We start from the raw sequence: 14,588 nt of genomic DNA, 5'->3' as shown, positions 1-14,588 counted from the left end.
AGTTTCACATACCAAATTATTTAAAATGGAGGTCCCTAGATAAGAAGATGATGAGAGATGCACTTGCTTTTTAATTTGTGGATTGGAATTTTGAATTGGAATAGTTGATGTGTATCTAGATCAACTCGGTTGAATGTATAAAGAGAATAGTATGTTGGTGGATTTGAGTATATTGACCATATACGTGTTTGATAGGGTTCATATATTAACATTGTTTTTAAATAATCATGCATCCACTTATATTGTGATAAATATGGAATATAATGAGCTTTTATGAAATGAGTATCAATTCACTTATATTTCTTTTTTCTAAAGAGTGAGAAATAGATCAAATGGTTAAATAGTTAGACTTCCTATCGGTTTCAAGGGACTGTTCTCATTAACTGAACTGAGCTGAACTGGATGAGCTGAACTGAACTGAATTGAAATGAATATTTTATAAGAGAAGGAAACTAGGAGCTGAATTGAATTAAACTGAAAATAAACGTATGAGAACAGACCCTAAGTCTTGGGATTGATTTTCACCCCGCCCTTTTGTTTCTCTAAACACCAAAAAATAACTATTTTTTTTAATATATTTTATAATTTATTTATAATTAGTATACATTATCCTATTTGAAAACATCTACTTGTATGTATTTATTTTCTTGTTACTTATAGAAAATGCATAACTATATGTATGATCACTAGCAACGAAATGAAAACATAAAAAATTTCATCCCAATATTGACAAAGAAGCCTAAGAGAACGGTTTAACTAATTACATATGTTTACTTGAACTTATACAGAGTATTATGTAAACTTAGGGTCTGTTCTCTTACGTTGAAATTCAATTTAGTTCAGTTCAGTTCAGTTCAGCTTCTATTTTCCTTCTCTTATGAAATATTCAGTTCAGCTGAGTTCAGTCAATGAGAACAGGCCCTTATATTATCAGGACTTTCATAATCTCATCTTAACTTATTCATTGTCATTGTGTACTTAAAAAAAATTGAGAATAATACACTTTAACTACTAATGAGCTAGAATTAAGGGATTTGATTTAGGTGTTACATCAACATTCCACTCTTTTTTCTCTTAAGATTATTAAACAATTGTAAGCTTAAAAAAACATATCTAAAACCTTAGAAATTTGTGAATTGTTTGTGAGTAGATGCACTAATAAGCACTTAGTAATAATAGTGAATGTTGTTCTCACTAATATAAACTATATCCATGTATGTCTAGAAAGTAACTTGCTATTCAATTAAGTGTAAGGTGATTACAGACATAATGATAGATTATGTGAAAGAAACGAAACCGCCTAATTAGATTAAACAAATTAATTAGTCAACGTGTTCTTTTCCTGCTCCCTCACTAGCTAAGTGCAATAACAAAATTAATACAGATCTAGATGCATGTTGAACACTTGAGAAAGACAAGAGAATGGTTATATACGAAGTATATTCTTTTAGCTTTATACAAATAACTACTTATTCTGTATAACTCTGTGTATATATATATTATTATATTAAAATCGAGTTTAAACAGGTCCAAACATACAACGCACTAGTTGTAGCCCTAATGTTAGGACGCTGGGTATGTTTATATGGTATAACTTAACCCAGCGCAATATATAGATTACAATAATGCAAATCCGTGCATAACAATATAATTGAAATTAAAATCTAGCTATTGGTGTTCCGTTAGTAGTTTTACCCAATTATATATCATAAAAAATTTAAAACCGCTAACACAGGAAGAGGAATAAATTAATACTCCATTCAAATAATGTATGGTGCTAATACCTCAACGTAACAGTTTAGACTATAGTTGTAAGATGTACTAGATTTGGCATTTGCCTGGAAATTGAACTGTATTTAATGATAAAGCACTAAGGCATATGACTTCACTGTAAGTCCGACGAGGATGCTCAACTTTCAATAATAATTCAACTAATTGAAAGACATCACATTATAATTATATGGTGTATTATTGATGATAAGCTTTCAAAATCACAATAATTCATGATTTTATGGATCCCAAATCCAGACTGCATGTGTACATAATTTGTTTTCATATTTTATAAACTTATTAATTATTTAGAGGATATTTTTCAATGTAGTACCGTACATACACATAATTTTTTAAATCATGCGAAACATTAGTTTTGATATTTTATATAGAATGTAAAAAATGTTTTTGTGGATTGGAGGAAAGTAAATTATCTAAATTACGAATAATAAATTTAAAGTTAGGGTACGTTCTATATTATATTTACCTACTTCTTATCGTATCTAAACTTAGGGTCTGTTCGCATTTACTGAACTGAGCTGAACTGAACTGAACTGAACTGATTGGAGCTGAACTGAACTAAACTGAACTGAATTGAGCTGAAATGAATATTTTATGAGAGAGGAAAATTAAGAGCTGAACTGAACTGAACTGATTGGAGCTGAACTGAACTGAACTGAACTGATTAGAGCTAAACTGAACTGAACTGAACTGAAATTAAGTAAATGTGAACAGACCCTTACTACTGAGTATGAAATACTAGAGAATACTCCATACTAATTATCATTATGCTCCTTTTTTCAATTCTTTTAGAAACTATTTTTGCTTTAAATATCATTTCATATACAGTTATACAACTTATACTAACTAATATATAAATGCGCTCTATCAATAAGACCCCAGATAAATAATAAAGAGAGACATAGATAAATACTCTTAAAATGGGTACATAAAAGTAGAATTAGTATAGTATTAAAAAAATAAAAAATGATCTTAATATAAAGTAAGTGGACAATTAAGTCCAAAGTAATGAAGAAACAAAGGACAAGATGTCGTTGCTTTAATAAACTAATCAAAGATTGATCAAAATAATTAATTAATTGGTTCAGGGATTTGCATCTTTATTTTACCACTTTTTCCGCTTGATTGTTCTCCTATTAACGATGTTAATGATGAGATGTCATTTAGTTGGACTCACTGTTAATCATTAAAGTTCTTTCTTTTCTCTCTTTTTAAGGAATTTGTTTAGTTGTTGTATATTAAGAGCTATTTTTAACAAATTTTTCACTTATTTATGTATATGTCTTTTGTCAAAAAGAAAAATAAACATATCTATTCGATTATATATAGTACTATAATGTAAACAACTAAAGTACTAAACATATTACTAGTATACATAAGTTCTTAATTCGTATCAAGTAGTATTAGGTCTAGTGGTTGAAAGAGGCTTCTTATTATCGTAAATTTTGTAATTTAATTCTAACATTCATTGCATATAGTATATCAAATCAGAATATATATTAATAAATTTTAAATTTTCACACTTCTACCATATATATCTGATGATGTTGCTTGTCGCAAGCTTGTCTTTTTTCTTTCTAAAGCTTCGAAGATTTCAAGAAATTTTGACTTTATTATTAAGGTCCAGCTAGCAGTATTGTATTATACTCTGGAGTAATCAAATTACAACCATGGAAATCTTTTACTCCCTCAATTCCAAAGTAAATCTATTGTCCCTTACATGTACTCTATCTGAACATTAACCGATAATTCTTACGTTACATGTGAATTCACTTAACATTTTAGTTGAATATATATTCACATTGATCATTGATTCTTTTATCCATAGAGAAATTGATATTCAAAAATATTTGATCTCAAAACTTAAAAGCGACAGTTAATATAGAATAGAGATATCAAACATATTATTATTCGTTGTGTTGTAACAGTTAACTCGATTGAGCTAGTATAAGCTAGACAAATCGAGTATATACAAGATAAGTACAACATTACATAATCATATGCATTGTCTCATGGAGCAATCATACCATGTTTATTCTCATGAAGAAGCTAATATAAGCTCTATCCCATTTCTCCAAAAGGACCTTTTCTTTTCTTTTTCTTTTTTTTAACTAAGATACCAACTAACTCCACATTCTCTTTAAGGAGCCATACATAATGATTTGTTTCTAATATAGTAAGTAAACTTTATAAATGTCAAACCACCAATTTATAACGTGTTACCAAATTAGATGATTATTAGTTGATACATATACTAATAATGCTATATAAACACTCCGACCTAAGCTATCATTGCAAAAGATCAGACGCAATTTATGATTGCCCATAACCTACGCATGCAATGCCAAATAGATGGATACTGCTTGCTTGACTTTCTGTGCATGTTTTTTTGGCATTTAGATTGATAAAAGCTAATAAATGTTCTTCAGGGTTTTTGTTACATGTACACACTAGATGGTTCATAAGGTAGGACCATATATAGCTCGTATATAGGACGACTCTAATTAGTTGTTGCAGCTCGTAGCTAGCTTAAGATTGCAACTATCTTGTTGATCGACATATCTTACAACTGATTACGTGTATCCTAAACCTATATAAGAGGAGCATATTCTACGTATATTCTATATCAGCAAGTTAGCAAACCTACATAATGCAAGGTTGTTTGCTCAGTTTTATATGATGATCATTTGTTTGCCCGATAGTGACATTTTACTTCACATGATATGAAATATACTATGTACATATGTCCCAAAAAAATATGTACCGTATAATTTAAGAAGATTAACTCTACAATATTAATGTTAATCAACTCGATTACATAGCTAAGTTTCAGTTCACCTGCATCAATTAATATTTCTATGAAAAAACTTGAAACATTTTAAATAATGGTCAAAACTGAGAATTGGAAGATATTATGGGACAAATGAAATATCAAGCTAAGCTAGCATCATATTCTAGCAACCACTAAAATTATTCACTAATTTGGAATAATTGATAGATAACAAAGATGGATAACTTCTTTCTCCAAGCCTTGATGAAATGTTACACATTATACCATAACTTGGAATTATAATGTGATCTTACTTCTAAGTTAAATAATGATTTACATCATCAACTCATCACTAAGACGTTATACTTAAGAGTAGTAAAAACCCTAATTATATTGCTCAAAATGGATATAGTACATGTGGCCACTAGCTCTAAGCTAGATCATGGAGTTATCATTATTAAGAGTTCCGATCCAAGGAGCATTATTAGTCATCAAAGCTTCTAAATTAAAGAATTGTTTATGATAATACATCATTAATCACATTATAGAAAACTTGACCTTAGCTTCACTTTCATTCATTGTAAAACTTAATTGAATTTAATAAGGGCAAAGCGATACTAATTAATGATATTAATTAATCAAGATTATTAAGTTTAAGGTGGCATGTAAAGCTTAGCTTATTATTGATCATATCATAAGCACATTTATACAAGCTTACAAACTCTTGCGTGGCGAGGCAAACCTACATATGTCAATTATTATAAGTGTAGGGTTAATTAAGCTTCCTAGCTAAAAAATCGCAAAACAAATTAACATAAAAATTATACGTGTATCTCTTTATTTCTTCTATTGTAACTTGCTGAGTCAATAATTGTGTACAAGAAAAGCTTAAACGGCATAGTTTCCCTTGCACTAAATTAAAGAAAGGATGAGGATTGAAGATAGATGTTTACTATTCAGAAACTAGTTGCTTAGTTGATCATGAATGACGTATATTTTACTTGCCTTTTTATTACTAGTCCTAAATAATTAACGTGCATGAATATTAATGATTGATCGTAAAGTACAGAGTATATGTATATATACGTATTCCAATACACAAACTAAAATATTACATTGCTACATACTTCCCCCGATACATTATAAAATTACTGTAACATAATCTTGTATGTTTTGTATGTGTCTGAAAACAGACACATGAATATTTATGTTACTGATTTTTGTAAGATTATGTTCTAAGCTTCAAGCTAGTTTACACCCTTCTTGAAAATCGAGTTAGATCAACGCGTTAACAACACTGATAAATCTTTGTTGCGCTAATTTAAACACATTATATTACACACCAGAAGAGATTTTGACCACATACTCTACAAGCTAGACTAAGGGCATGTTCTCATTGGTTGAACTGAGCTGAACTGAACTGGACTTATTAGAGCTTAACTGAATAGAGCTTATTAGAGCGAACTGAATTGAACTGAACTTATTAGAGCTGAACAGAACAGAACTGAACTGAACTGAATATTTTATAAGAGAAGGAAATTAGAAACTGAACTAAACTTATTAGAGCTGAATTGAACTAAACTGAACTAAATTGAACTTATTAGAGCTTAATTGAACTGAACTGAAAATAATCGTATTAGAACAGGCCATAACAAGTATTTATCATCGATCCTAGCTAAGATAATTTGTTATCGAAGAAGTTGTCTATTAGGCTTATAATTATGTCATCCTAGCTTCCTCTTTATTTTTCATTAGTGCAGACAAGTACTCTCAACTCGCATATGGGTTATTAATTATTATAACAGATTATTGTTTCGGGACTAGGAAAAGTCGCATATATATACGAATCCATTATTGTGGTATTACTTGAGTCCTAGCTAGCTAGCTAGCACACATGAAACGTATGTATGTTATTTTACTGGTTGAGATCAAACCTACAATATGCGTCATGACTTTATATGCTATGGACTAAAAAGGGCATCAAAATCAAGTCAACTACGTTATTTGAGAAAAGAATGCGTACGGTAGCTATTCATTATCTTGATCAAAAAGGGGTTAAGATAGGAAAAGGAAAAATAATACATAGTTCTTGTGATTCTAATGTAGCTACGCTACTTGGATTTTGTTGGTGACGATAAGTTGGCCATAACAAGCACTATTAGGAGCTATTATTAAAGCACATCCAACAATCATATGAAAAGCATATACTATATTATTGGCATGAAATTTTAGTGCTAGGGCAACATCACCGTACCAACTTCATTTTCTCTAGATGCAAACTCCCCTACTTAATTGGATGGGTTGGGGTAGGTTATATCCTTATATGGAAAATAAATTGCTTTAATATTAGTGTTTAGAAATAGTAAAATGTTATAGAGAATTTGTTGCGTGTATTGAGAATCTGAGGTATTATTATTTATGGTAATCTTGTTAGCCTATGCGTCTCAAGAATGCATTAAGTTATAAACATTTGATTAGCTATTCATTATATAGTGATTTTCAGTTTCACGAGTTATGTAAATTTTTATACGCCTAGTCCAATAGGACTAATTCTCTCTTATAGAGTTATAGAACCAGGAAGAGGGACCTTATACGGGTTCGATCAGCTTCCATTAGGTTACATTTCATCAAGGTAAGGTGGTTTATGAATTATGTAACTAGGTTGAGCCTCTATGTCTAAGGTAGGTTGTCCGGCCCAAGAGTTTGTCATGTACCCAGTGGCGGATCTTGGAGAGTTTTGCTCGATGGACCGGACCAATGAGTATCAAATTGTTAATACACATTGTTAGAGGACCAACTCAACCAAAAGCTTAAGCTGATATGATGGTTGAGGCTCAGGAATATGTTTTATACTCTATCACTCCCCCTCACATGAAAGGCCCTTTGGGCTTGAAATGTGGATGCAGCACAGGCCCTCTCATACCCGGCGCGAATTAATTCCACTTTAAAAGAGGGGTGGATGAGATTCGAACCCGTGAACTCTATATCATGTTGACTCTGATACCATGTTAACGGACCTACTCAACCAAAAGCTTAAGTTGATGGTTGAAGCTCAAGAATATGTTTTATACTCTATCACACATATCCAAATAAATGCACCAAACCTTGGCTCTTATATAATAACGCGAACACGATCCTATGAATCCTAAAGATGATCCTTCGAGCATTTAAATTAAATACTCTTGACAAATATCGGAACATATTGCAAAAATGGAGAACATGAAAAATGAACTTAAAAAGATCTTTGGGCCCAAACAAAACTGTTTTTAAAATTTGGGTCATAAATTGCTTTTTAATAGGCCTTTCTTTCAAATCTGAGCTGATATGAAGAAAGAGCATCTCACTATGTATGGCCCATTATGCAAATTTGTTCGTTGATTTCTAGCCCAGAATAAGGCTGCTAAAAGCCTAAAACAAGGCAGATTCAAACAGATCCTTGAGCTTTGTCCAACTCGTATTAGTTGTAAGTCACTTTCACTTTGTATACTACTTACATACACGACTTTTATCGGGATTTTTTTTTACCAATATACTTCGTATAAGATGAAAAGAGATGTATTATCAAGTTAAATTTGGTTTAGTGATAAGGATTGAACCCTATTAGAAACACTTTGAGGCTTGAGATTCCTTACCTTTTTCCCCTTACTCACAAAGTGTCTAAACTGCAAATACTTTGAGGCTGGAGATCCCTTACCCTTCTACCCTTACTCTTAAAGTGTCTAAACCGCAAATACTTTGAGGTTGAAGATCCCTTACCCTTCTACCCTTACAATTAAAGTGTCTAAACTGCAAATACTTTGAGGCTGGAGATCCCTTACCCTTCTACCCTTACTCTCAAAGTGTCTAATCGCAAATACCAAGCCAAAAATTCGTAATATATTATTTAATTATTGGATTTGTCATAGTGCATGTTTCGGGTAAAACAATGGGACCTTCGGTAAGGTCCTTTGAAGTGGGCCGAAGGCTGAACTCGATCCAAGTGATGATGGGCCGAGGGCTTCCTGCACAGCAAACACACGTAAACTAGCCTCGGGGGTTGTGCCGAGGAAGGTCCCTCCGATACCGAAGTCAGTACAATGTAGAGAGAGAAAATGCTATGCAAGAGTATTAATTGCTTGAGGCTATTTGTGAATGAATGCAATGTAAGAGAAGTGAATGGATGCAATGTAAGAGAAGTGAAGGCTTTTATACCTTAGCAGTTAGCACAATAAGGAGAAATGGGCTTGGAGCCAAGTGGGCTTGCCACGTTGACCGGACCCTTGACTTGACTTGACATGGATTGAAAGGTTGAACCTTTGACCATGGGCTTGAAATTGAATCATTTTTAGACCGGACCCAATTGACATAAATTGGACCCAAACAGTGTATGTTATTTATAATAGTTTTAAGACTATATGTAATCAAGTGAAAATGTGCCGTAGAGGTTTTATATGTAACAATCTTGTGTGTCTATAATGAAAATTTAATATGCCAATTATGTGATCCGAAATGGCATGATGGCATCATATCCTCTTGACAAATTTTAAAGGCCGTTGAAGAGGTAAACAAATAAGTCATGAATCACTGAATGTTAAACAAACTATGCTGTTTTCCAAAGAAGTTGCGATAAATCATAGACTTGGAGTATATTTTAAGCAATACGTGTGTGAATTTTATGATATGCTTATTTCATTCATACTTCTTATAAATAAGATTTCAGAAGTTGCAATAAATTCAGATACTTCAAGTGTTAAGATAGAATGTCTATGATTTTAATCTATTATATCTATTACAATCAAACAAATACAAATATAAAATTCATGTGGTACGTAGTATATTTTAATCTACAATACTTTTATCCTCTTCTAGGGTACGTTGAGATCAATATAAAAATTCATAGTAGTTCTTATATAGACATCATTTTATATTTAGTATTCATGCAGCTTTGGCTCTTTTGGATAATTTAGTGTGTTCTAGCCATTCACTTGACTTTAATATTCAAGTTTTAATTACATACAACCAAAATAAGTTTTAATACGGTGGAAAAATCTTGTGTAGACGGTATACCTGATTCACAACAATACTATTGTAGATTTAAGGTTTATATGCACGCAACTGATTTTATATTGAACATAGTAACCTTAATTTTAACATGATAGCCTTTATTAAAAGTTTAAAACTTGAGCGGCCTTTGATATTATTGTGTATCTGAAGTACGATGTTACGTTAAACATAGTGACCTTAATTTTAACATATTGACCAATACATAAAAAATTTCATAAAAAATAAAAAATAATTAACCTTGTATAACTTTTATAACACCAAAATGAATTTTATTTCAACATAAATAACCTTTATTTTTATTGTGATCTTTTTTTAATCAATAAAACAAGTTCAATCATAGTGTCTCTAATGTTAGTGGTCCAGAATAAACTAGTGTAAACCAGGTCTACTTAAGAGTTTGTATAATAAGATTAAATAAGATGAAATAAGCTTTGATAAAATAAAAATCAGGTGAATCATCCATAGCTACAATTTGAACTTAGATAACTATTATCGTAACTTGTTTTTCCTAAACTTATCTTATCTAGATTTCTATAGACTTGAAATAAATGATTTAAGGTGAATAGTATATGACATTAGGATGTATTAATGGATAATCATCACCTTTATGATGATTAATTAAGTTCAATACGGTGTAAACATAAAGAGAAATTAAGTTCAATCTTTTTTTAGAATCTTAGAAATTAAGTTCAATCTTACCACCTAATTAAATTTTAAATTATTAAATTTAGCCAAAAATAAAATAAAATAAAATAGAAACACCCCGTATTGTACATTTTTCACATACCTTTTTTTTTTTTTTTTTTTTTGAGGGAACACATTTCACATACTTCACCGTTATTATTACATGCAAAATAAGGCAAACAAGGAAATGGCGAATATGAGGATGACCGAAAGGAGTAGTAGTAAAGGTGGGCCATGTGGACTCCGCAAATTAAGCCCTTACCTCCGCACCTTTTTACGTATTATTAATACTAATCCAACTTAAACAAATTTCTTAATCTCACCTTTTACCAACCAATAATATTGTAAGATGCTCTAATTATATAAACTTTAAGATGGATACATTAGTGCAATGACGACCTTGAATCCACTGTAGTATATACTACATTATTACCCTTATAAATAGGTAGTCATTTCTTTTATTTAGGTTACTTTCACTAATTAATCACACCTTAGAAACTCACCTTAGAGTTGACTAAACATTGGAGGGGCATTATCGAAATTGCCTTCTATTTGTAGGACCATTATTAACATTTCAGGACAATTTCTCACTTTTTAACGAAATTAATTTTTTTTCCCTATATATATATACCTTTGAGAGAATTGAGACAAGTTTTGGAGGATATGTGTATGTATAAATCTGTCTTTTTTGAAATCTACTTCCTAATTGCTATCAAAATAACATGATATTCCCTCTATTTCTAATTACTTTTACTGTTTGGAGTTCAGACTGTAATGGTTTAAAGCGTTAAATAAGGATTTTCTTAGGGATAGAGGAAATAGAATATAATTTTTTTAATTTTTTATTTATTTTTTTTAATTTTTTTTTTAATACCATTGAAAATCCTTGTCATCTGATCTCATTTGAAACTTCGAATGGGAAAATCCAAAAACTCAAAAATACCAATCACTATGACATTGGAATATTCACTTCGATCCACCTCTTAATTCAAGTCCCCTAATAGTCTTCTTTGACTTATGATCTCTCTAAACTACTATAATAATTAATCATGCATGTTTGATCACTAATTAAATAAATTCGGACTCAATTAGACAATTAATATATTTTTGTTCACATTATAGATGCTACTATAATTAGTCTTATTTCTATGTACTTATGTAACAATTATGCATGCAATAACGTATAATGTATGCAGTATGCATTGGCCTCTAATTTTCACAACCGGCCATTGACATTCCTACAAGTCCAAACAATTTAATTAGCATTATTTTACACCCTAATTAGGAGATTAATGAGCTAAATTCTAGGTAATTTTCCTCGTGCATGTGAGTTAAGCTAGCTAACTTAGGTAGTTGTTTGGGAGTTTGCAAAATTCATATAATCTGATCGAAAAATACGAATGGTTGGTTGATAGATAGCATATTATTTTAAGTTATGCTAAAACTTGAATGTTGAACAATACAATACGTAACAACTTGGTAGATTTGGTGGGTCTAGTCGTATAGACTATTTTATGGAAAGTGGAAACTATGACTCTATAATAGCCTTGGTATGGGAGTATGGAACTAGTCTAGCTACTAAATAAGTTGCACATTTCTAGAAGCACACTCTACGGTTGACAACGTTGTCTTCACAATTCTAGCAACAAAAAATTTGGTAATACTCTATGGGATAAGTTGACATCATAGAAATATTTATGCATAATTTGATGTCTCGAGTTCATGGATCTTTATTCTAAAGAATATCTATTAAGTTATTTATACTTCAAAGATTTTATTAGGGTAATGATATATATAATCTCTGTAAAGTACAATATTAGTTTAGGACTACATGATACACAGTATATGATCACGTACGCTTAAACCGAAGTAATAAATGTTGTATATTTGTTATTTTTCTACTTTTATTAGTTCCTTATATGTGGAGAGCTCTTGAGGTTGTCTATATCATTTTCCTATTTTTACTGTAGTGTTACATCCTCGACTATATCCTTGACCTTTATGGAATTATGGAACTTAAATCCATGATTGTAGTCACCACAACAGCTCACTAACCATAAAAAAGATGTTTATGATCTAACAAACATTTTCCAATTTGATATGTTAATTACCAAATAGAGAGAGTACATTACCCTTTTTATATTGAAAATATTCATTTCCTAATTTCCTTCTCTTACAAAATATTCATTTCAGTTCAGCTCCTAATTATATTCTCTTATAAAATATTTATTTTAGTTCAGTTTGGCTGAGTTCAGTCAATGAGAACAGACCGTTATTCAGTATTCACAGGTGCTTTAATTTACTTCTTCATCAAAGACTACAAACCACCTTGGTGTATGATGCCCAAAACAACAAATTCAAAGCATAACAGTTATTATATTACCAGTAGTAAATGTATAGTATATGGTTAAAATAGATAATGAGGTTCTAAAATATGAATAGTGGTAAATGGAAAATGGTAAATGCAAAGTGATGAATAAAGTGGTTAGTACATGACCAAACATAAGTTGACGTCAATAGCATGAGCATCACCAATTACAAAAAAAGAGCATTAAATTATTCGAACTAACTCACACTAACAGGCTGTAAGATGAGCCTACAAATTTAATGTATGAAAGTAGCTACGTTACATGACTACACAGTATCAATGATATACAGTAGTAGTAATCAATTTTTTTGTGATGCGTTGGAACAAAAAAAGTCAAATTATTTTATACCAAAAACAAACTATATTGTATAAATATGTGCATCATTTTTCAATATATTGTATGATTATACAAACATCATCATATATACTCTATGATATTAAAATTTAAGTTGAGAAATAATCTAACAACCCATGTGATAAGCTATGTTTTAAGGGGCCCTTTTTTCGTTTAGTTTTTTCTACACTAGACAGATGGATTTTTTTGTCTATGGGAAAATGTTCAAGAGAGGCTACTAATGGAAAATAAATGAGCTATTTTGAAAAGAAAACTCAAAAACAATAAACTCAATCCAAATGAATACATCATAGAGTCAATTTTTCCGTGTATATATGGTGTGGGGTCTATTTAATGGTGAGCCGAGGAAACTCACTCTAATTGTAAAGTAAGCATAGTTTGATTATAAACTTACTTTGTCATTAGGCATGATATATTGTATTGTTTTATATTTATTTATAACATCTTGAAGATAGAGAGAAACTAATAAGATTATAAAAAGACTCCACTATCATAGATCAAATAACAAATGATGTTTATTTAACGGTTTTAACCTTCAAACCAAATAATAATTAAGGGTTTGTTCTGATTTACTAAACTGAATATTTTATGAGAGAAGAAAATTAGAAACTGGACTGTGAACTGATTGGGCTGAATTGAACTGAACTGGAATAAAGCTGAAGAGAATATACCTTAATAGCCATTTTGAATTACATACAAACTTTTTGCTTTATTTTTCACTGTGATGTCTGTGAACTTGTGAAATACGTACATAATACTCACATTGATCAATAAGCAAATCACATGAAGATTGGTTTATAATCAAGATAGAGTATTAACGAAAAATAAAAGTTGTACTTTTTTTTTTTATGTAGTTTTGAATCAATTATTTGTGAGCATAATAACCATCATCATATCATTGAATGTTTTCATTAACTCCTAGGATTCGTTTACTGAAAGAGGTTGCATTTAACCTTGAGTAAGTACAAGAACAACTGAATTGAATCATGGACATTATGTGCTACTTCATATCGGTCAACTTTCATTTCGTCTTTAAACTCATTGTACGGTTCTTCACATTCAATTGGTACATCGGTCAACTCTTTTTTTTTTTTCTTTTTTTTTTTAAAAAGTGAAATAAGAGATGGAAATTAAAGTAGGAAAAATATGCAAATACATAGGGTTTTGAATACGTTTGAGAGATTAAAAATTTAAAAGTCTATGAGATCAAAAATAATACGGAGTATATTAAAATTAGGTTTGTACTTCTTATATTTTGGGCCGGGGGAATATGTCTACATTACAAAAAAGTTCTAATTGTTATTTGTAATCAATTAGGGACTTTGTTTTAACTTTCATAGAGTGCATTTTAGCTATAAATTTACAAATATGGTATGGTCATATTGAGCAAAAAGTATACCTAGACGAGCATATGTATATCGGAAATAGTCTTTTAGTCTTTGAAACATCTAATTAGGTGTTCCTAAGAACATAATAATGCAAATTTAACTTTGGTTTTGACACATTATATATTAATGCGCCAAGGGTAAAAAAAAATTAATGAAACATTTTAGTATTGAGTATGACTGTATGAGTAT

Source organism: Chenopodium album, chromosome 6, assembly GCF_948465745.1.
Source record: "Chenopodium album chromosome 6, dcCheAlbu1.1, whole genome shotgun sequence".
NCBI classification, from domain to species: Eukaryota; Viridiplantae; Streptophyta; class Magnoliopsida; order Caryophyllales; family Amaranthaceae; genus Chenopodium; species Chenopodium album.
This window is presented reverse-complemented; position numbering follows the sequence as displayed.